Genomic DNA, 23672 nt, shown 5'->3' with positions numbered 1-23672 from the left:
TGAAATTAGAAGATGATTGCTTCTTGGCAGGAAAGCTATGACAAACCTAGACAGTGTATTAAAAAGCAAAGACATCGCTTTGCTGGCAAAGGTCCGTATAGCCAAGGATATGGTCTTTCCGGTAGTCATGTACGGATGTGAGAGCTGGACCATAAAGAAGGCTGAGCGCCGAGGAACTGATGTTTTCAAACTGTGGTACAGCAGAAGACTCATGAGAGTCCCCTGGACAGCAAAGAGATCAAATCAGTCAATCCTAAAGGAAATCATCCTTGAATATTCATTGGAAGGACTGATGCTGAAGCTGAAGCTCCAATACTTTAGCTACCTTATGTGAACAGCTGACTCATTGGAAAATACCCTGATGCTGGGAAAGACTGAGGGCAAAAGGAAAAGTGGGCAACAGAGGATAGGATGGTTGGATGGCATCACCAATTCAATGTACATGAACTTGGGCAAACTCCAGGAGATGATGAGGGACAGGGATGCCTGGCATGCTACAGTCCATGGGGTCACAAAGAGTCAGACATGACTTGGCAATTGAACAAAACCCATTGGAGGGCTCCTGCCACATGTGTAACTTCTCCAGTGTGTGTTGGAGAGATCTAACTTTGCATTTACCAAGCTGGGAGCACTTACTGCAGCCCTTGATAACCAGGCCACACGGGAGACCCTGGAGGCTCCTGAAGCCAGGCCTTGCTGACTATGCTGACCCACACCTGTCCAGGGAAATGGGCAAGTGAACTTTACGCAGGCTTCTTCTGGAGTGAAGAGGAGGTGGCTGAAAGGAACTGGAGGATTGGTGGATGGAAGCTGCAGCTCATGTGGTCACAGATGAAATCTTTGCCAAGCCCAAGGCTCTTGACCTCACTGTGTAGCAAAGATTGCATGTTCTGCAGGCTTGTGGACACAGTGGGGGAAGGACAGGGTGGGATGTATGGAGAGAGTAGCATGGAAACATATGCCTTACCATATGTGAAATAGATAGCCAGTGGGCATTTGCTGTATGAGGGACACAAGGAGCCTAACCTGGTGCTCTGTGATGACCTAGAGGGGTGGGATGAGGGTGGATGGGGTTGGGAGTGGGGGGGAGGTTCAAGAGGGAGGGAACATATGTGTATACTTATGGCTGATCCATGTTGATGTATGGCAGAAGCCAACACAATATTGTAAAGCAATTAAAAATAAATAAATGTTTAAAAAAGATTGTACGTTCTAACTCACAGTCTACTTCTTTAAGCAGCATGTGCCTCTCAAGAGCAAAATCAAATGCCTCCAGAGGTTGGGCAGGAGACGTGATGACTGAGGGAGGCTGGGTCCAAGATGATAGGGAGTGGTGAGGCCTGTGGAAAATGAGACTCAGGAGCAGTCTGAAGGAGACACTGACTGGGGACTTCCCTGGTGGTCCAGTGGTTACAATCTGCCTTGCAATGCAGGGGATGTGGGTTCAATCCCTGGTCACAAAACTAAGATCCCTTACTCTATGGAGCAACTAAGCGCGAGCATGGCAAAGACCCAGCCTGCAAGGAAGAATCTTGCATGACACAGTGAAGATTCCACGTGCCACAATTAAGACTCAAGGCAGCCAAATAAATAAATTTTTTTAAAGATGGGGCACACTGGCAACTTAGCTCTGACTACATATTTGCAAGTTAAGAATCTGCCTGTCAGTGCAGGAGCCTCAGGAGACCTGGGTTGGATCCCTGGGTTGAGAAGATTCCCCTGAAGGCAGGCATGGCTACCCACTCCAATATTCTTGCCTGGAGGCTGTAGTCCATGGGGTCACAAAGAGTCAGACACAACTGAGCAGCTGAGCATGCATCCACACATCACAAGGCAGAAATACAGGTTTAGGGCAGCAGATCTGACAATCTTCCAAAAACAGAGATTCTGAATCTTGTGTAAAATCTCCCAATGGCCAGTTCTCTAAAATTAAAACGAAAGTAAACTCATAGCCACGCTGCAGCCCAAGCATAGCATCGTGTGTGCTCGTCTCCTGCGTTGGAAGGCACATTCTTTACCAACGAGCCACTTGGGAAGCCCTTGAGCGTAACGTGTTTTTGCCCAGGTCTACCAGAGGATGCTATTGTGACCTTGGACGTAGACACTATCTGGCGCTGTCTCATGGAGTGGAATATGAGGCCTGATTTAGAAAACAGACCATTCAGAGCTGTTTTGGAGAGGAGTAGCCAGACGGACCATAGCTTTGCAGCCCTACGCTGCCCCAGGGTATCGTCCCTGAGACCTTCTATTATTGACAGGTGATTCTTGCCTGGTGGCCCAAGGGAGCCTCTGTAGTTTCAAACTTGCCACCAAATCCCTGAAAACACCCATGCCTAGTCACTCAGTTGTGTCTGATTCTTTGTGACCCCAAGGATTGTAGCCTGCCAGGCTCTTCTGTCCATGGGATTTCCCAGGCAAGAATACTGGAGTTGCCGTGCCCTCCTCCAGGGGATCTACCCGACACAGGGGTCAAACCTGCGTCTCCTGGATTAGCAGACAGATTCTTTACTGTCTGAGCCACCAGGGAAGCCCCCTGAAAACACAGTGAAGGGCATCTGGAGAGAAGGAGCTCCTTTCAGGACCCGTCCATCTCTCCTGCCTCTCAACAGAGCCAGTCACTTGGCGCGACCGTGATGCAGTCATAATGCAGCCCCTGCCTCTCTTTAGGGTGTCCCCAATTCTTCTCAACCTATGTTACACGTAATAGGCTCACAGAGGGATCTGCCTGGATCCGAGGCTTTTCGGAGCCTCGCCTTCCCCATCTATAAAATAGGCACACTAGCTGAATATGTTTATACGTGTATAAAGCAGACTAGAAGAATATTCAGCAAAATGAGGGAAGTTATTACTTCTGAGGATTGAGATTATTAATTTTTCTATAGAGTGCAAATTTTCTACAACCATAGAAGTTATCAGAAAAGCATATAGTGGATATTTTTCTATGCCATGTACATATTTCTATAGTGTAATGTAAAATTGCTATAAAATATCTTTATATGTATGGTTTTTACCCTAAGTTTTAAAGTGCATTTTCCTACTGTGGGCACTGGTCTTATGTCTAGCTTTGTTTTGTAAGCACTGCTACAATAAACTTCTGAAAGAAGTGAAAGTATAAGTTGCTCAGTTGTGTCCAACTCTTTTCAGCCCCATGGATTACAGTCTGTGGAATTCTCCAGGCCAAAATACTGGAGTGGGTAGCCTTTCCCTTCTCCAGGGGATCTTCCCAATCCAGGGATTGAACCCACGTCTCCCGCGTTGCAGGCAGATTCTTTATCAGCTGAGCCACGAAGGAAGCCCAAGAATATTGGAGTGTGTAGCCTATCCCTTCTCCAGCAGATCTTCCCAACCCAGGAATCAAACCGGGGACTCCTGCATTGCAGGCGGATTCTTTACCAGCTGAGCTACCAGGGACAAACATAAATAAATAAATAATAAATGCAATCTGAATATGAGTCCCCACTCTCCCCACCTCCCAAGGGCGTTCTAGAAGTGAAAATGGGATGTGGACGTGAAAGTGTTAGATGTGGATCAAGGCAAAAGACAAACCAATATTGCATTTTGCGGATCTGGTTCTTTTTTAAAAAATATTTATTTATTTGGCTGCACTGGGCCTTAGTTGCGGCATGTGGGATCTAGTTTGCTGACCAGGGATGGAACCCAGGCCCCATGCACGGCAAGCATGGTGTCTTAGCTGCTGGACCACCCGAGAAGTCCCTATTTGGAGAAAAAATTTTAACATACCTTGTAAAACAATTCTGAAGTTGAAGGAGGTAATTAAATATCATTATAATGAATTAATATGAATTACATATAATTACTATTTTATAGGGCTTCCCAGGTGGCTCTAGTGGTAAAGAACCTACCTGCCAATGCAGGAGACATAAGAGACTCAGGTTTCAATCTCTGGGTCGGGAAGATTCCCCGGAGAAAGAAATGGCAACACACTCTGTATTCTTGCCTAGAAAATTCCATGGGCAGAGGAGCCAGTCCATAAGATCACAAAGAGTCAGACTGTCTTATAGGTGAATTTCTTAAAAGTCACTAAAGGTAATAACAGAGTTGTAGCTTATATATCGGAGAAGGCAATGGCACCCCATTCCAGTACTCTTGCCTGGAAAATCCTACGGACAGAGGAGCCTGGTAGGCTGCAGTCCATGGGGTTTTCCAGGCAAGAGTACGGGAGTGGGTTGCCATTGCCTTGAGGTACCATAATTCTCCCTCACTTCCAAGACCTTGACCAGGGGACAGTGTGTGAGCACTAAGTCTTTCTGACATAGCAGCTGGTACTGGCCGAATTCCAGCACTTTCCCCCGTAGGGCTGGTCTCCCAGGGACCTGTTAGGAAGCAGGACCAAAAAGAGCAGAAAGCCAGGTTTCTCTTGCGGACTTGTCTACATCCCAGGATGTCCGGTTGACTTCGGAATCACGATGCTGGCTGCTAGAAAGAAAATAACATCCATCATTAAGGGCTCCTTGAGCATTTACATGCTTGTTTTATTTTCCCTTCAATGTGACATTTGCCACTGATTTTTATATCTTGTACAAAGTGCTGCCAATAAACAGATGTATTTTTAAAGAGCTCCCATCAGTGAATCAGTGAGACAAATTAGTGTCTAAAATCCTTCCCTTAACAGATGTCTGGAAAGTCCTCAGGACTTCCAGAAGGGAGCCTTCAGTGGAGAGACGTCTCACTTTACCAGGTGATCAGGAACTGATTCTGCTGCAGAGAGTGTGGCATGATGTGTTCAGAGCTTCATTGCAGCTTCACGGGTATCAGTATTTCATGCCAGTCCAGTAAGAAATCAACAGAAACCACCTAGATTGCTTGGCCAGGCCATTTCAGGCTGGGAAAGCTCCCACACAAGACAGTGGTGTGGAGTCCACTTTGGGGAAGTGGGGTGTCCAGGCTGCTCAGGGGCCACGAGGCAGGAAAGCACATGGAAAGAGATGGAGAGTGGGAAACAGTGTCCAGCACTGACCGGGCTTTGGAAACAGGCTAACCAGTGTTTGCTTAAGGAAGCAGGGACTTCCTTGGTGGTCCAGTAGTTAAGACTCCACCTTCCAATGCAGAGAGTATGGGTTCAGTCTCTGCTCAGGGAACTAAGGTCACACATGGAGTAGTTCAGTTCCATTGCTCAGTTGTGTCCAACTCATTACGATCCTATCCATGGACTACAGCACACCAGGCTTCCCTGTCCATCACCAGCTCCAGGAGCTTGCTCAACTCATGTTCACTGAGTCGGCAATGCCATCCAACCATCTCATCCTCTGTCATCCCTTTCTCCTCCTGCCTTCAATCTTTCCCAGCATTAGTGTTTTTTCCAGTGAGTCAGTACTTCGCATCAGGTGGCCAAAGTACTGAAGTTTCAGCTTCAGCATCAGTGCTTCCAAAGACTATTCAGGACTGATTTCCTTTAAGATGCACTGGCTGGATCTCCTTGCAGTCCGAGGGACTCTCAAGAGTCTTCTCCAACACCACAGTTCAAAAGCATCAATTATTCAGTGCTCAGGGCTTTTTTTTTTTTCCAGCTTTTTTTTATAGTCCAATTCTCACATCCGTACATAACTACTGGAAAAACCATGCTTTGACTAGATCGATCTTTGTTGGCAAAGTAATGTCTCTGCTTTTTAGTATGTTGTCTAGGTTGGTCATAATTTTTCTTCCAAGGAGCAAGCATCTTTTAATTTCATGGCTGCAGTCACATTCTGCATTGATTTTGGAACCCCTCCCCAAAAAGTCAGCCACTGTTTCCATTGTTTCCCCATCTATTTGCCATGAAGTGACGGGATCGGACGCCATGACCTTAGTTTTCTGAACGTTGAGTTTTAAGCCAACTTTTTCACTCTCCTCTTTCGCTTTCATCAAAAGGCTCTTTAGTTCTTCTTTGCTTTCTGCTATAGAGTGGTGTCATCTGCATATCTGAGGTTATAGATACTTCTCTCACCACGTTGATTCCAGTTTGTGCTTCCTCCAGCCCAGCGTGTCTCATGATGCACTCTGCATAGAAGGTGAATAAGCAGGGTGACAGTATACAGCCTTGACGTTCTCCTTCCCCAATTTGGAACCAGTCTGCTCTTCCATGTCCAGTTCCACTGTTTCTTCCCGACCTGCATACAGGTTTCTCAGGAGGCAGGTAAGGTCATCTGGTATTCCCATCTTTCAGAATTTTCCACAATTTGTTGTGATCTACACAGTCAAAGGCTTTGGCATAGTCAAGAAAGCAGAAGTAGGTGTTTTTCTGATATTCTCTTGCTTTTTGATGATCCAGCAAATGTTGGCAGTTTGATCTCTGGTTCCTCTGCCTTTTCTAAATCCAGCCGGAACATCTGGAAGTTCATGGTTCATGTACTGTTGAAGCCTGGCTTGGAGAATTTTGAGCATTATCTTGCTAGCATGTGAGATGAGTGCAATTGTATGGTAGTTTGAACATTCTTTGACATTGCCTTTCTTTGGAATTGGAATGAAAACTGACCTTTTTGAGTCCTGTGGCAGCTGCTGAGTTTTCCAAAGTTGCTGGCATATTGAGTGCAGCACTTTCACAGCATCATCTTTTAGGATTTGAAATAGCTCAACTGGAATTCCATTACCTCCACTAGCTTTGTTTGTAGTGATGCTTCCTAAGGGCTACTTGACTTCTCATTCCAGATGTCTGGCTCTCAGTGAGTGAACACACCATTGTGGCTTTTGGTATAGTTCTTCTGTGTATTCTTGCCACCTCTTCTTAATATCTTCTGCTTCTGTTAGGTCCAGACCATTTCTGTCCTTTATTGAGCCTATCTTTGCATGAAATATTGCCTTGGTATGTCTAATTTTCTTGAAGAGATCTCTAGTCTTTCCCATTCTATTGTTTTCCTCTATTTCTTTGCATTGATTGCTGAGGAAGGCTTTCTTATCTCTCTTTGCTATTCTTTGAAACTCTGCATTCAAATGGGTATGTCTTTCCTTTTCTCCTTTGCCTGTAGCTTCTCTTCTTTTGTCAGCTATTTCTAAGGCCTCCTCAGACAACCATTTTGCCTTTTTGCAGTTCTTTTTCTTGGGGGTGGTCTTGATCACTGCCTCCTGTACAGTGTCACAGACCTCTGTCCATAGTTCTTCAGGCATTCTATCAGATCAGATATCAAGACATGGTGCAGGGTGTGGTCAAAAATTAAAAAAAAAAAAGAAAAGACTCAGAAGCCTGTCGTGACCACCATAAACATGTGAAAGCCAATACAGTGGAGTCTAAAGATCAAGTCAGACAAGCCATGGTTCGAATCTCGCCACTTTATAGCCAGGGAAACCTTGCTATGCGTGGCCTCTTTATACACAAATCATTGTGGACCATGGAAATCCACTCCAGTAATTCAAACTGAATGTGTTTCCAGCAGAACTTCTTCTTGGCCTGATCCCCCAAGTGCTGCTGAGTCTCAAAGGCCTTAGACTGGAGGGGACATGAGCCCAGGGGTAGGGAGTTGGAGTGGAAAGAGGCAGTGTTCTTTTTAAACAAACAAACAAACAAACAAGTTCATGTGTTTATCTGTTTATTTATTTATTTGGGTCTGCATGTGTGTGTGCTTAGTCACTCAATCATGTTTTTTCACCCACCTGGGAAGGCTCAAAAGGGTTATGCTCCAGTGAGGCTCGAACTCACAACCTTGGCATTGCTCTGCATGTACTATTGTATAAGGACCATGTCTAACCTATTGTGCCACTGGAGCTCCTAGTCAGGCTCAAACTGGTCATGAGCATGGCGCCCTCATGAATGAAATTAGCATCCTTATCATAGAGACCCCAGAGCATCCCCTGGCCCCTTCCACCCTATAAGGACACAATGGGAAGTCTGCAATGTGACAAAAGGCCCTTACTTGTCCATGCGGTACCCCGGTCTCGGTCTTCCAGACTCCAGAAGTGTGAGAAATACATTTGTGTTGTTTACACGCCACCCAGTCTGCAGGATTTTGTCATAGCAGCCAGAACAGACCGAGGCCTCAGCAAAAGAGAAGTCCATATAGACAGCTGGCTGAGGAATATTACATAGTATTCGCTATGAACCAGACATGTTTCTTTTTTAAAAATTAATTAATTAATTTGGTTGCTCTGGTCTTAATTGTAGCACGGGGGAAATTTAGTTGTGGCATGTGGGATCTAGTTCCCACACCAGGGACTGAATCTGTGCCCTCTGTGTTGGTAACACAGAGTCTTAGCCACTGGACCACCAGGGAAATCCCCAGATGCTTTTCTAAGTGCTTTGTGTATATATTAATTCTTCTTAGTTCTCATCAGCATCCCTTGGGGTAGTTACTTCTGCTGTTCCCATTTTGCAGATGAGCAAACTGAGGCTCAGAAGGGTTCAACAGCTTGCTCCAGGCCATCATCATAAGGAGACAGAGATAGGTCCAAGCCTGCGAGAAGAGGAAGGTGTTGGCAGAGTGATGCTGCGATGTCGGGGGCGGGGGGCGGGGGTGGGGGGTGAGTAGAGGGCTATCTAACTACAGAACTATACCAGGGCACCTCTGTGTGGCCAGGAGCAACAAACCAGGACATCCCAGGGAGGACATCCAACTGGCTAGATGGGCCCTCAGGACAGAGGTCGGGCTGGAACTAGAAACCGGGACTTGGTTTCCCTTGCAGCCTTCCGGAGTGACGTGATGCCACGCACCCCCACTGCTCCCTGCCAGACAAGCTTACAGCTAGGCTATGCAGATAAACATGAGTTGGGGCAAGCTCATTCTGAGATGCTGAGCTGAAGAGGTCAGTCAGGCTGGCCAGTTCCTCTCCCTGGGAAACACATAGGCACGCAACATGGCCAAAAGATAGGGGGGCGGGGGGTAGCCTCTGTCCTGAATCTCTTCTCTAACTCACACTGAAATACACTTTAGGTACCCAGAGAGAGAGAGAGCCATTCTCTAGGTTTCTGCTGCTCAGGTGTCTTACCAAGTCCCTGGAGGTACTGGGGTAACCCAACAGGACACCCTAAATGGAGGAACACAGGAGCCTGTACACTGGTTCTCCTTCTGCTTGACTAGATGAAGCTTCTCCTGCCTCATCATCTCCCCCGACTCCACAGACTCCCCCGACTCCACAGGGAAGAACAAACAGCTGAGGGGCAGGGGAAGGGACGGACTCTAGTTGCAGAGCACAGAGAGGGCATGCAACCTGACCAAGGTCACACAGCCATCAACAAGCAGAGCCAAAACTCAAACTCCGCGGGGTTACCCCTCAGCCTGCTGCTATTTGCAGCTCACTGTCCCTGCCTCACGGAAGAAGGCCACAGCCAAGCAGCAGCCTTGTGTTCAGAGCTGACCTGGGGTATCCGGAACACTGTGGGGTACTGGGGAGTAGACCAGTGAAGCCGCAGTTGTGAAGAGAGGGGCACTGAAGGTTTTTTATTTATTTGGTTTTGGCTGTGCTGGGTCTTTGTTGTGGCACCAGCTTTTCTCTCGTGTTGGAGAGCCGTGGCTGTTCGCTAGTTGTGGTGCCCAGGCTTCTCATCGTGATGCTACTGTTGTTGCTGAACATGGGCTCTAGAGTGTGGGCTCAGTAGTTGTGGCACCACGGGCTTAGTTGCTACTCCAAGGCATGTGGGATCTTCCCGGATCAACGATCAAACCTGAGTCCCCTGCCTTGGCAGGTGGATTCTTTACCACTGAGCCCTCAGGGGAGTCCGAGAGGGACATTTTGACAGAGGCAATGTGACACAGCGAAACCAGAGTCCCAGTCTTGACTTCTAAATGCTGTGCACAATAACAGGTAGCCCATCTTGCTCTGCCCTTGACCCAGCTTCTGCCCAGACTGGCACCCACCCCTGACCCCCATCACCCTCCTCATTTAGCTCATTGCCTGTTGTTTGTTTTTTAAATATGTGTGAGTGTGTATATGTATATATATTTAGTGATTTCTTTTTCAAGTTTCAATCTAAGTGCCCCCGGTTAGAGGGTCAGCCTCCAAAAGGTCAAGTTGCCATATTCAACCCTTGTCACCACTCCACCCCACCATGAAGTCTGCAAAATGCGCTGAAGGAAGAAGGCTGGTGGTCCTTGTTTTCTGGCTTCCACATGGTGCCCTGCACGCAAGGATGGAATCCCCCACGACAACCTGCCTCTTTTCCTGGTGAGGACGCCGGGGCTCAGTGACTTGCTCAAGGTCATTTGGACTTTCCATAGCAGTTTGCTCCCACTCTGAAGGATGCCCGCGGGGGCATCATCTGTGCTCACAAACATCTTCACATGTGCAGAGAAGTCTTGCAGCTCCGATGCACACAGCCACTGTGGCTGCCTGCCTTGAAGGGGCCGTCAGTTTCAGGGAGATTAATTACTCCCGGGGACAGCCAAGTCGGTGTCCTGCAGCGTGCCTCTGCTGGTCTGAGTTATTTTGGAGACACTGGCTTGTGGCGGCTCCCCTGAACCCCTTGTATCAGCAGGTGCAGCCAGCAGAGTGTGGCCCCCAGCCCTCTGATCCAGCCTGGGTCACTCAGTCATTGTGGGATGCCCCCTTGTCAGAGGACACCAGGTGATCTGCCCTGTGGTCGTCTGTGTCCCGGGGAACCCAGCGCTGAGAGCAGGTGTGCAGGCTGGAGGATGGGATCCAGTTTACTCCGGCAGTCAGTGTGGGGCACGGACACCTGTGGAGTGTATGCGCGCTCAGTCACTTCAGTCATGTCTGATTCTTTGTGACCCCATGGACTGTAGCCCACCAGGCTCCTCTGTCCATGGGGTTCTCCAGGCAAGAATACTGGAGTGGGTTGCCATTCTATCCTCCAGGGCATCTTCCCGACCCAGGGATTGAACCAGTATCTCTACATTTTCTGCGTTGGCAGGTGGGTTCTTTACCACTAGCACCACCTGGGAAGCCCTGCGACATCTATGGAGGGAAACCATCAAAAATAAGAACAACAGCGACTGTTTTCATAACGTGTTTACTCTCTGTTGGACACTCCACTTAGCACTTTTGACATATATCCTCATTTATTCTTCTCAGAGATCCAGTGAAATTTGTGGGCTATCATTATCCCCCTTTTAAAGATAAGAAGATTGATGCTTGAAGAAGTTACATCGCTTGTCCAGGGTCACCTAGCCGGTAAGCCAGGTGGCCAGAATCTGAGTCTGGACATCTTGTTCTAGGACCTGAACTTGTAACCACTTCTCTCTCCTCCTAAGAAAGGAACTTCCTACAAGTGTCTGCTGTTTTCCCATGAAAAAGGGCTTTGAGATTTTAACTATAGTGGTGAGAATTAACCAGAGAAGGCAATGGCACCCCACTCCAGTACTCCTGCCTGGAAAATCCCATGGACGGAGGAGCCTGGTGGGCTGAAGTCCATGGAGTCGCGAAGAGTCGGACACGACTGAGCGACTTCACTTGCATGCGTTGGAGAAGGAAATGGCAACCCACTCCCGTGTTCTTGCCTGGAGAATCCCAGGGACAAGGGAGCCTGGGGGACTGCCGTCTATGGGGTCACACAGAGTTGGACATGACTGAAGCAACTTAGCAGCAGCAGCAACAGCAGGTGAGAATTAACAGTGGTAATGGCTCAATATACCTGCATCAGCCTGATTACTTATGAAAAGGACCCCCTGCTGATGCTTTGGGTGGGGCCAGTGGGGTGGGGGGAGGAAGACTGAGCAGAGCTGGTTGTATGGCTTCCCTCAGGGACTCACTGCTCATCCATGTCGTGCAACCCAATTTCATTATGAGGAGATAAAAGGCCGATTCTCTCCCTTTATTTTTTTAAACAGATTTGTTTATACTTATTTTTGGCTGTGCTGGATCTTTATTGCTGCGCGGGCTTTCTCTAGTTGCGGGGGCTGCTCTCTAGTTGCAGTGTGAGCTCTTCTCACTGCAGGCGTTTCTCGTGTTGCGGAGCACAGGCTCAGGAGTCGCAGCTTAGCTGCTCCTCAGCATGTGGAATCTTCCCAGACCAGGGATCAGATCTGTGTGCCCTGCATTGGCGGCAGATTCTTTACCACTGAGCCACCAGGGAAGCTCTGATTCTCTTACTTTAAAAGAAAAATCTGTTAAAGCCTCTTTGCCAGTGTTGAAAAGGTAAACAACTACATAGAGACGCAAATGAAAAGGCACTCAGATTAGAAACGTAGGTTCAATTTCCCAGACATCTCTTTGGCTACTGGTCTGATGTAATACAATTGAATCGCTCCAAATGAGTGAGATTTGTAAATGAGTTCTCTGTGCTTCAGGAAAAGAAGGGAGGGACAGAAAAGCCAAGGGTTTTCCCTTTTTCACTGACCTCTTTGTCCACACTTTGCTGGTCCTCACTGCGACTGCCCTGGTTCACAACCCTCACCATCGCTCTGCTTGTTGACGGCCATGTCTTTAGGTGTTCAGTGTTCCAGGCAGATCGCACCCCATCCTAGCCTGGCTGTCCCCATGCCCACCCTTCAGGCACAGGAAGGCAGGAACTCCTCAGAGTCACTGTGGGGCCGCACTTCCAATCCTACTCTGGTCCCGGAAGCATCGCCCAAGACTGACTGGGACATAATCTCATGGACCTGCTTAGCTCGGTAACCAAAGCAGTCCATTGTTACTGCTTTAACAACAACCGTGAATGGAAACCGTATTCCAAAATAGAAACTCTGTACAAGTATTGACCATGGCTGCTCTCAATGTGCACAGACCCTTCCCTGGTTGCAAGAAGGGAAGTATTTTTACCAAGTTAATGGGATTTTCTCTTTCACCTTCACCTGATTCATCCTGGACAACAATCTGCTGGGGAAGAGATTAGAATGCTACCGGCGGCGTGCAGAAAGGAAGGCCACACTCATATTCAGTTCCTGACACAATCAAAAAATATGATTATGCAGCAGAATAATAGCCTTGCAAGCCAGGCTATTTTCCTGAGAAGAAATTTTCCAAACTCCCTTATTTTCTTCTTTATTTAGTGTCTCACAAACCAATTTAGAGGACTTGGCTCATAAATTTCTCCTGTGGTTTACAGCCTTGTCCATATTCTTAATGAGATATTAGCTGCATTCAAGAAGGAGAATTAGACCCAGAGGAAGTAAAATTAAAAAAAAAAAAGGCAGGACAAAAACATGGCAGACAAAATGGGAAAGAGAGATTGAAGGTGATGAGATGTGTCCCCCAACTTCTCTTCTCACTTGGACTTGGAGGGGCAAGGTGCATTAGATAAGTTGAGGGATGACTGAGGACTGGGGGTCCCCGCCCCTTTAGGACAGTGGGATGGACACAGAGAAGTAGTGGTCAGACTTCAAAGCAGCATTAAACTCTATATCAATAACAAGAAGGCAACCAGAAAATCTCTAAATGCTTGGAAATTAAGCAACACACTTTTAAATACCTATATGACCAAGAAGGAATTGCAGTGTAGATTTAAAAATATTTCGAGGACTTCTCTGGTAGTACAGTAAATAGGAACCCATCTGCCAATGCAGGGGACATGGGTTTGATTCCTGGTCTAGGATCATCCCACATGTCTCAAAGCAGCTAAGCCGGTGCAGCACAGCTACCGAGCTTATGCTCTGGAGTCCAGGAGCTGCAACTACTGAAGTTCATGCGCCCTAGAGCCTGTGCTCCTCAACAAGAGAAGCCACCAGGATAGGAAGTCCACACAGCACAATGAAGAGCAGCTCAGGCTGTCCACAACTCGAGAAAGCCTGCGTGTAGCAGCAAAGATCCAGCACTGCAAAAATAGATAGATAAGTTTCCAAGTAAATACAAACGTAAAAAAAGATTTTGAGCTTGTGGGATACAGCTAAGCACTACTTATGGGAAAATGTATAGCTCTAAATGCACAGGTTGGAAAAGAAGAAAGGTCCAACGTCAGTGATATATGCTTCCAACTGAAGGAGGTGGAAAATGAATGGCAATATCAAAGGAAGGATATAGGAAAGTCAAGGTAGATCTCAGTTAGATAGATAGCAAACATGGATCCAAAACCATCAAACCGAAACATGCATTTTGAAGAGATTCATAGAATTGATAAACTGGTAAAAAAACAGAAAGAAAATGCTAATTACTGATAACAGGAATCATTGTGGAATCTAGAAAAATAGTATAGATGATCTTATTTGCAAAGCAGAAATAGAGACACAGACATTGAAAATGTATGGATACTAAGGGTGGTGGGGAGTGGGTGGGATGAACTGGGAGATTGGGAATGATATTATTGACTGATACTACCGACCCATCATATCAATACTACTGACCCATAGTATCAACACACTATGTACATAATAGATACGTATATATACACATATATATGTACATATATACATATATATGTATCCCCAACCCAGGGATTGAACCCAGGTCTCCCACATTGGAAGCGGATTCTTTACCAGCTGAGCCACAAGGGAAGCCCTGCATTTTTATACTATGTATAAAATAGATAACTAATGAGAACCTACTGCATAGCACAGGGAACTCTACTCAGTGCTCTGTGGTGACCTAAATGGGGAGGAAATCCAAAAAGGAGGGAGTGTATGTATTTGTGTGATTGATTCACTCTGCTGAGTAGCAGAAACTAACGCAACACTGTAAAGTGACTATTCTCCAATACACATTTGTTAAAAACAGTGGGGGTGGGATTAAAGGGCTGCATTACAATAGCTCCCACAGATACTACAGAATAGTAAGAGAGGGGTATAAACAAACAACTTGCAGTCAATTTAACAATTTGGATGAAGTGGACTTGTTTAAAAACACAGCTTATCAAACGTAGTGGTTCCAGTGAGGCAGCTGTGGAGTTTGGCTTTTTCCAGCTCCTTGGTTTTTGTGTGTCCTTGGAGCCAGTGCTGAGGCTCACCACCCTCTTCTGGAGCTGCACAGCCGTCAGGCGGATGGAGTAGAGAAGAGGGCTCAGAGATTCTTCAGCCTGGGCCAGCTGCTGAGAAGCCATGTCAACCAAAGAACTGAAGCACCAGCCTCAAGTTACCAAGCCGACAGCTTGAACAGAGAAGAGCTGGGGGCCACAGAAACCAGGAAGACCAGGAGACACAGAACCCATACCTCTACCTCCCTGGAACCCTGGTACCACCTTCTGTGTGTGCTCATTAGCTCAGTCCTGTCCAACTCTTTTGCAACCCCATGGACCACAATCTGCCAGACTCCTCTGTCCGTGGGTTTCTCCAGGCAAGAATACTGGAGTGGGTTACCATTTCCTCTTCCAGGAGATCTTCCTGACCCAGGGATCGAACTTGCATCTCCTATATTGGCAGGTGGATTCTTTACCACTGAACCACCTGGGAAGCCCAGTATAAAAACTGAGCAATGATTTATTCAATTCATTAATGACGGGACTATCAGGCTGGTAAGGCTGACTCCAAGAGAACTGGAAAAAGTAAATTGTTCCAAGTCCCCAAAAGCATGACTGCTTGAATACAATTGCTGATTTACAGGCAAAATTTCTAACATGCTACAGAGCAATAAACTGTAACCTTTCGGGTGATTTTTCTTCCAGGCAAAATTCTTTGCCTTGCTACTGGGCAAGAATCATCTGCACTGCTATCAGTTTTCCACAAGTTACATCCACTCTTCAGATCTGTAAAACAGTCTAATCAATAAATAAGTAAGGAGTGGACCCAATAGAGGCCCACCAGTTGAGGTGGTGCTCCTGGCTCCCCACTGCCTGTGCACAATGGGCAGGGCACCCAGACATCACTAAACATCCTGGGGTGTGACGTGTGAGAGGGGCAAGACCCCAGGGGTGGGAGGAAGTGAGACCCTGGAGGATGACCTGGAAACAGGCAAAGCCCGTTGTTCCAAAGGTCCAGAAGGGACCAGGAACACTCCAGCAGTCGCCCTTCCAGGAACAGAAGCCAGCAAGGATCCAGAGGGGGATGCTCGGATCTGAAGATCCTTCTTTTCCACCACTAGGACGTCCTAATCTCTCATATAGCCTGAATCAGCTGGAGGAAGAGGAGGGAGGAGAGAGAACTCAGAGAGCCTGCTCGTTTACATAAAGATGCGGGCCATTGAGCATCACCGACTCAATGGTAATGAATTTGAGCAAACGCCAGGAGATAGTGAAGGGCAGGAAAGCCTGGCATGCTGCAGTCCATGGGGTTGCAAAGAGTTGGACAGCATTAACAACAGACCATTGAAGTCAGCCTCCGTGCGAAGTGGACAGTTGACTGACAGATAAAGAATAAAGGAAACTGAAAAGCTGAAGTAGAAGACTGTGATATTTACAGTGGAAGACTGATATTGTTGATGAGTCAGGCCCTGAATCCTCACCAAGGTGGGTGCCTGTGAAGGACATTCAATCTGCTGTCGAAAACACAGGGACATTTTCTTTGCATGTCAAGTTTACTGTGTTTGATTTGTTTTTCTTTGTAACATTAAGAAAGGAGCTGGAATTCAAGATTCGGGGGAAGCACGAAGGAGTTTATGTACTTCACCAAACAGAGGTAAAATTTAAATAGAATGTGCTATGCTCACTCAATAAAACTCAGTAAACCATGATCCCCAGAAATAAGATACAAAGACTAGACTGGTTAATAGACAAAAGAGCAAAGATATGGGTGAAAGTGAAAGTGTTAGTCACTCAGTTGTGTCTGACTCTTTGCGACCCCATGGGCTGTAGCCCGCCAGGCTGCTCTGTCCATGGAATTTTTCAGGCAAGAATACTGGAATGGGTAGCCATTCCCTTCTCCAGGGGATCTTCCCAACCAGGAATTGAACCTGGGTCTCCAATATTGCAGGCAGATTCTTTACTACCTAAGCGGCCAGGGAAGCTCGCAAAAAAAGGTATGGGTGGGAGGGGGACAAATCTTGCTCATTTCAAAATGAAGAACCGATTACATTTTTCCTTCTCTTGGTTCTTTACATCCACTAAAATTACCAAAGAAATAAAATGTAGACCAAATGGTTACTTCTCTTGTGGTCCACTGGTTAAGAATCTGCCTCGTAATGCAGGGGACACGGGTTTGATCCCTGGTCGGGGAACTAAGATCCCACCTGCTGCGCTTCAACTAAGACCCAATGCAACCAAATAAACAAATCAATTTTTTTTAAAAAGCTGACAAAATGTAGATACAGACATCTGTAGCAGTGCTGGGAAAGGAGTTAGGGTGTCCTCAGTGGAGCAGAGGGTATAAAAATCTCTGGAAGCTGTGAAGCAGACAGAATCAGGTTGATACCAATGACTGAATGCCTCTTATGTCAGAGGCTGACTCCCGCAAGACAGAAGTGGGGTCTGTGTCCCGCAGCAGCAGAAGGCTCAAGGCCAGAGCAACGGGCATGGGCAACAGGAACGCTGGAGCACTCAGCCCCAGGGAGTCGGAAAAACTGAAAAACTCCAATCTGAGAACCGTGCCAGAGGTTCCTGCAGGAGAAGCTTGCCATTTGCCCCCAGGGCCTGGTGCATGGACTGCTTCCTAAATGAGGCAGAGAATATGCTCTTGGAGACTTGCTAACCCAAGCAGGAGAGCCAGGGAGAAGAGCAGGGGGAGGGGACACTTGGCGCCCCTCCCCACCAGCAAATACTGAGAGGGAGGAGAACTCTTGGACTTCCCTGGTGGTCCAGTGGTTAAGAATTCACCTTCCAGTTCCCGGGTTCCGGTTCAATCCCTGCTCGGTAAACTGAGATCCCACATGCCTTGGGGCCAAAAAACAAAACATAAAAATGGAACTAATATGTAACAAATTTCCATAAAGACTTTTTAAATGATCCATATCCAAAAAAATCTTTAAAAAAAAAGGACCTCACTGCAGGAGTTGGAGGAGAAACCAGGTTAGGCGGATGGATGTTAGAGAAACACGGGTCTTATAAGGCTCTGCCCTCAACCCATCACAGAGGAGCCAAACCAGGAAGATGCCCTGTTCTTTCTTTTTTTTAACTTTTTATTTTGCATTGGGGTCTACCTGATTAACAATGTTGTGATAGTTTCAGGTGGACAGTGAAGGGACTCAGCCTTGCATATGTGTGTATCCATTTTCCCCCAAACTCCCCTCCCACCCAGGCTGCCACATGACATTGAGCAGAGTTCCCAGTGCTGTACAGTAGGTCCTTGTTGGTTATTTGCCCTCTTCTTTCTTTATTGGCTGCAATTGGGGATTTGCTTCTCAGAGTGGCTTTTGAGCTGCCTACCTTTCCCAAGGAGGCGGGAAGAACTAAACTCTTCCCTCTGTGTCTGGCCCAAGTTTTCCGAAATAAAACTCGCCCACTGCTCACCGCTTCAGCCACTGTGCCCAGGGCGGAACCCCGCAGCTCTTAGAGCAGATGACTGGGGGCGGCAAACCCAAGTAATTGCTGATGGAGCCACAGGGGCTTCCAATATCATTTCTACAGCCCTTTTGCTAGAAGTGAGCAGACAGAAATATGAGCATATCCAACATCCCAACAAGCTGAGCACGACTTAGGATAAAGCTAGCATAAGAAACTGTGGTTTTGGTAAAAAGAAAGACAACAGAATCAGGATAAAGAAGTCCAAAAATAGATGGTTCTGGTCATCTATTACTGTGTAATCAGCTACCCAAATCTTGACTTAATGGTAACTATTTAACCTAGGGGAGTGGGCTGGGGGTGAGTGGGAGGGAGGCTCCAGAGGGAGGGGATATATGTGTATGTATAGCTGATTCACTTCGTTGTACAACAGAAACCAGCACTACATTGTAAAGCAATTATCTGCCACTTAAAAATAATTTTAAAAATAGTAACCTTTTGTTTCGATCAGGTATCTGGGAGCTGAAGAAGGCTCGGCCAGGCAGTTCGGCATCTCTCGGGGCATGGCAGCCAGATGCTGGTTGGGGCTGGGGTCTGCAAGCCTCCTCACTTGCTTGTCTGGCACGTGGGCTGGGGAGCCTCACACAACTGGGAGGGAGCCGCCTCGCCCACGGGCAGCCTCAGGCAGTCTCTCCAGGTGGCAGCCCCTCCAGGTGGCAGCCCCTCCAGGTGGGAGCCCCAGGCAGTTCCCGGCATGATGACAAAAGGCTCCTAGAGCCAGTGTCCAAGAGAGACCACAAAGGTTGTGTGACCCTTTCTAACTCCGCCCTGGAGGTGATACGACATCACTTCCACCTCGTTTTATTCCTTGAGGCAGCCGCAGAGGCCCATCCACATTCAGGGGGCGGGACCATGGACTGCCCCTTTTGGAAGGATTTGGGGACGTATTTTTAAATCACTACATCAACCCACTTATGTGGATCACTTGACTTGTAATACAATAAGAGAAAACATGGTGTTATCAATAAATGGTGCAAGAGAGATCGATGTCGGGGGAAAAAAACGTGAACCTTACTTAACACCAAACATGGACATTCATTTGCTCTTAGAAATTATATATTTTCTAATTCTGGGATATAATATATAATTTTAGGGAGCAAACATAGGAGAGCTTCATGATTTGGGGGTAGGAAAAAAATTCTTACATCGGATATAGAAAGCACTAACCATAAAAGGAAAAATTAATGATCTGTATTTTATTAAAATGTAGACCTTCTGTTCACTAAAGACATCAGTAAGGGGAGGGAAAGGAAACACAAAGGCTGAGAGAAGATATTTGCAATACCTGGATCTGACAAAATAGTCTTATCTAGAATATATGTCATGCCTACGAATCAAAAAGAAAAAGACACATAGCCCAATAAGTAAATGCTCAAAAGACGTGAACAGGCATTTCATAGGGGAGGCTAGACAAATAGCTAAAAAAAAAAACAAAACTTTCTCATTTCACATTAAGGAAATGACCCACAATATACCCATCCAAATGGCTGAAATGTAAAAGTCTAAAAATACCAGATACTGATGAGGACACAGAGGGACTGGAATTGCTGAAAGGCATGCCTGTGTGCATCTAACTTGGAAAACTCTTTGGCGATATCTGCAGAAGCTGAGCATACAACTACTATACAGTCCAGCCACCTGACCTCAAGGAATACAGCCAATAGTAATGAGTACATACGTTCACCAAAAGATAAGCAAAGAAGTACAACAATTTCTTATCAGCACAGTTCATAAGAGGCCCAAGCTGGAAATAACCCAAATGGCCAACAGCTGTGGAGTGAATAAATAAATTGTGCTGTGGTCACACAATGGAACACTTCACAGCAATAAAAAAATATCTATTGATAGATGCAGAAATGTGGTTAAAAAGTCATAGAACGTATGTGAGCAAAAGAAGTCAGACACAGAAAAGTACACCCTTGGTTTCATTTATATGAAGTTTATAAACAGGTAAAACTAATGCATGGTGATAATCAGAATAGTGATTTCTGCTGAGGAACAGGATACATGCATGTGTGTGTGTGTGTGTGTGTGTTGTGTGTATGTGTAACAAATAGGCCTAAGAAGTTACAGTATACAGTCATAACCACAATACCTCTATCATAACCAACAAAAATTAACTCTAACTCTAATTAACCGTGCTGCTGCTGCTACTAAGTCGCTTCAGTTGTGTCCGACTCTGTGTGACCCCAGAGACGGCAGCCCACCAGGCTCCCCCGTCCCTGGGATTCTCCAGGCAAGAACACTGGAGTGGGTTGCCATTTCCTTCTCCAATGCATGAAAGTGAAAAGTGAAAGTGAAGTCACTCAGTCATGTCTGACTCCTAGCGACCCCATGGACTGCAGCCCACCAAGCGTCTCCATCCATGAGATTTTCCAGGCAAGAGTACTGGAGTGGGGTGCCATTGCCTTCTCCGCTAATTAACCCTAATATCATACAATATTCAATCTGTGTTCAATTTTCCCCAATTATGTCAAAGAAAATCATATATTAAGTACTCAGAAATAAGCAGAAAATAAGTATTTTCACATAGAGAAAATGATGAAAGATGATCTATGAACATGTATGATAGCCTGAGTACCTTTGTCATGAGTGGAGAGACTCCATGCCATCTAGATGGCAGTTCATTACTAACGTATGAATTCAGTGGATTGCCAGTCACCATCCCAGCAAAATGAGTCTCGCATACATGAGGAGCCAAGGGGCTCTTGAATAAAATTATAAGATGGAGGACTTGGAGTAGTACATATCAAGATGTACTATAAAGTTTTTATAATGGAATTGAAGACAGCATTACTGGCACAAGGAGAGACAGTAAACAAACTTAAAAAGGCTAGAGAGCCCAGCAGTGTGTAGATGGAAGCTTACGGTTGTGTTACCAATCACTGGGGAAAGGACAGACTGGCAATACATGGGGATAAGATGATAGTTTATCCATAGGGGGAGACATGACTCTAAACTCCATATCAGATAACATGAAAATCAGTTTCAGATGGATGAAAACCTAAGTAAGAAAAACAGAATTTCAAACTTATAGAAAATATATATAGGAGAATATATCCAAGACATCAGGATAGGAAAGGATTTAAGAAGTCACAAATGGGACTTGCCTGGTGATCCAGTGATTAAAACTCCACACTTCCAGTGCAGGGGGCAAGAGTTCGATCCCTGGTTGGGGAACTAAGATCTCACGTGCTGTATCAGTTTAGTTCAGTTTCTCAGTCATGTCCAACTCATTGCGACCCCATGGACTACAGCACACCAGGCTTCCCTGTGTCCATCGCCAACTCCAGGAGCTTGCCCAAACTCATGTCCATCAAGTCCTTTTCCAATGAGTCAGTTCTTTGCATCAGGTGGCCAAAGTATTTGAGCTCAGCTTCAGCATCAGTCCTTCCAGTGAATATTCAGGGCTGATTTCCTTTAGGATGGACTGGATTGATCTCTTGCAGTCCAAGGGAACCTCAACCCACCACAATTCAAAAGCATCAATTCTTTGATGCTCAGCTTTCTTTATAGTCCAGCTCTCATATCCATATCCATCACATTACATCCATCATATCCATCACATCACATCTCACAACCACATACTGTATAGTGTGGCCTTAAAAAAAGTTACAGAAAGTATAAATTATAAAGGAAAAGATGAATGAGGCTGACTATATTAAAATTTAAAACAATTTGAGCAAGTATAAATGCTATTCTCTGAACAAAGTTAAAGGACAAGCCACAGACGAAGGGTGGGGAGATTTTGCAAAGCACAGGACCAATAAAGGAATGATGTCTAAAATGAAGAAACAAACAAGAAAAAGAAAAGTAACCCAACAATTCAAAGAGAGAAAAATGAAATGCCCAGTAAATGCAAAAAATATACCCAACATCATTAGAAATAAGGGGAATGCAAGTTAAATCCACAATGACATATATTCAAGCCACCAGAACAGCAGTAATGCAAGTCTGACAATACCAAGTCCTACAAAGGATATGAATGGTAGCAGCTTCTAAAGAATGCTGGAGAAAGTGTGGATTGGAACAACCACTTTGGACGAAAAATTGGCAATATACAAGGGGCTTCCCTGGTGGCTCAGACAGTAAAGAATATGCCTGCAGTGCAGGAAACCTGGGTTTGATCCCTGGGTTGGGAAGATCCCCTGGAGAAGGGCATGGCAACCCACTCCAGCATTCTTGCCTGGAGGATCCCATGGACAGAGATGGGGTCACAAAGAGTCGGACACTACTGAATGACTAAGCACAGCACAAGGGGCTTTCCCAATTGCTCATCAGGTAAAGAATCCACCTGCAAGGCAGGAGACACAGAAGATATGGGTTTGATCCCTGGATTGGGAAGATCCCCTGGATTTGGAAATGGCAACCCACTCCAGTATTCTGGCCTGAAAAATCCCGTGGACAGAGAAGCTTGGCAGGCTACTGTCCAAAGGGTAGCAGAGAGTCAGACACCACTGAGCTACTGAGCACAAGAAAGTTAGAGATAGTCTAATTATAGGACTAAAGAATTGCAGTCCAGTTAACACACCGTAGCAAAAAAAAAAAAAAAACACAAAAAAAACCAGGCCCAATGGTATATTCATAAGAAAGTTCATTGAAACGTTATTTTCATCATTAAAAATTTGAAATAATACAAGTGTTCATCATTTGGAGGGGAAATGAACAAATCGTGGTCCAACCACAGAATTCTATGCAACAGAGAAAAGGTGTGAACTAGCATGTATCAATATGGGAAATGAAAAGTATGAGTGGCTTAGTCATGTCTGACCCCTTGCGACCCCAGGGACTGTAGCTCTCCAGGCTCCCTTGTCCATGGGATTTTCCAGGCAAGAATACTGGAGTGGGTTGCTATTTTCTTCTCCAGGTTGTCTTCCCAACCCAGGGATAGAACCCAGATCTCTTGCATTGCAGGCAGATTACTTACTGTCTGAGCCACCACGGAAGCCCGAGTAAAAGAAGACCATTACAGTTTTATGTCACTGAAGTTGAATATTTACATAATATGGACAATGTCTTCCTGCAGAAAATTGTTTCCTAATTGCTATAAGAAGAAGAAAATCTAAATATGCCAACATCCATTAAAAAATTGAAAAAGAGGCTTCCCCGGTGGTCTTGTGGTTAAGAATCCCCATGTCAATGCAGAGGACGCGGGTTTGATTCCTGGTTTGGCAAGATTCCCATGAGCCCCTGCACCACAACTACTGAAGCTTTTGTGCCCTAGAGCCTGTGCTCCACAAAAAGAAGCCACTGCAGTCTGCGACTAGAGAGTAGCCCCTGCTCGCTTCAATTAGAGAAAGCCTGCGTGCAGCAATGAAGACCCAGCACAGCCAACATAAGTAAACATTTTTTTAATTGAAAAGTATTCTTCATCACGCATTTCCAAAAAAGATCACACAAGTTGAGTTAAAAAAACTTCTAAGGAACAGGTATGAACTACTGGAGACAGAATTATATAGAAATCTTCCTTTTGTGCTTAGAAATTAGCATAACC

At 45.9% G+C, this 23672-nt stretch overlaps 1 protein-coding gene across 3 annotated transcripts in view; it reads left to right on the top strand.

Annotated features, from left to right (window-relative positions):
* The window catches only part of CTXND1 (cortexin domain containing 1), a 48397-nt gene that overhangs the window by 10176 nt on the left and 14549 nt on the right, over window positions 1-23672 (top strand). Inside the window, exon 1 of one of the 3 annotated variants that reach the window (XM_069558999.1) lies at window positions 10982-11055. The exons of the other annotated variants lie outside the window; for them this stretch is intronic. The gene's annotated coding sequence lies outside the window, so the exon portion shown is untranslated. Of the gene's footprint in view, window positions 1-10981; window positions 11056-23672 lie in introns of those variants that run through there. 3 annotated transcript variants of the gene reach the window in all.

This window comes from Ovis canadensis, chromosome 18 (assembly GCF_042477335.2).
Source record: "Ovis canadensis isolate MfBH-ARS-UI-01 breed Bighorn chromosome 18, ARS-UI_OviCan_v2, whole genome shotgun sequence".
Classification (NCBI taxonomy): Eukaryota; Metazoa; Chordata; class Mammalia; order Artiodactyla; family Bovidae; genus Ovis; species Ovis canadensis.
This window is presented reverse-complemented; position numbering and strand designations above follow the sequence as displayed.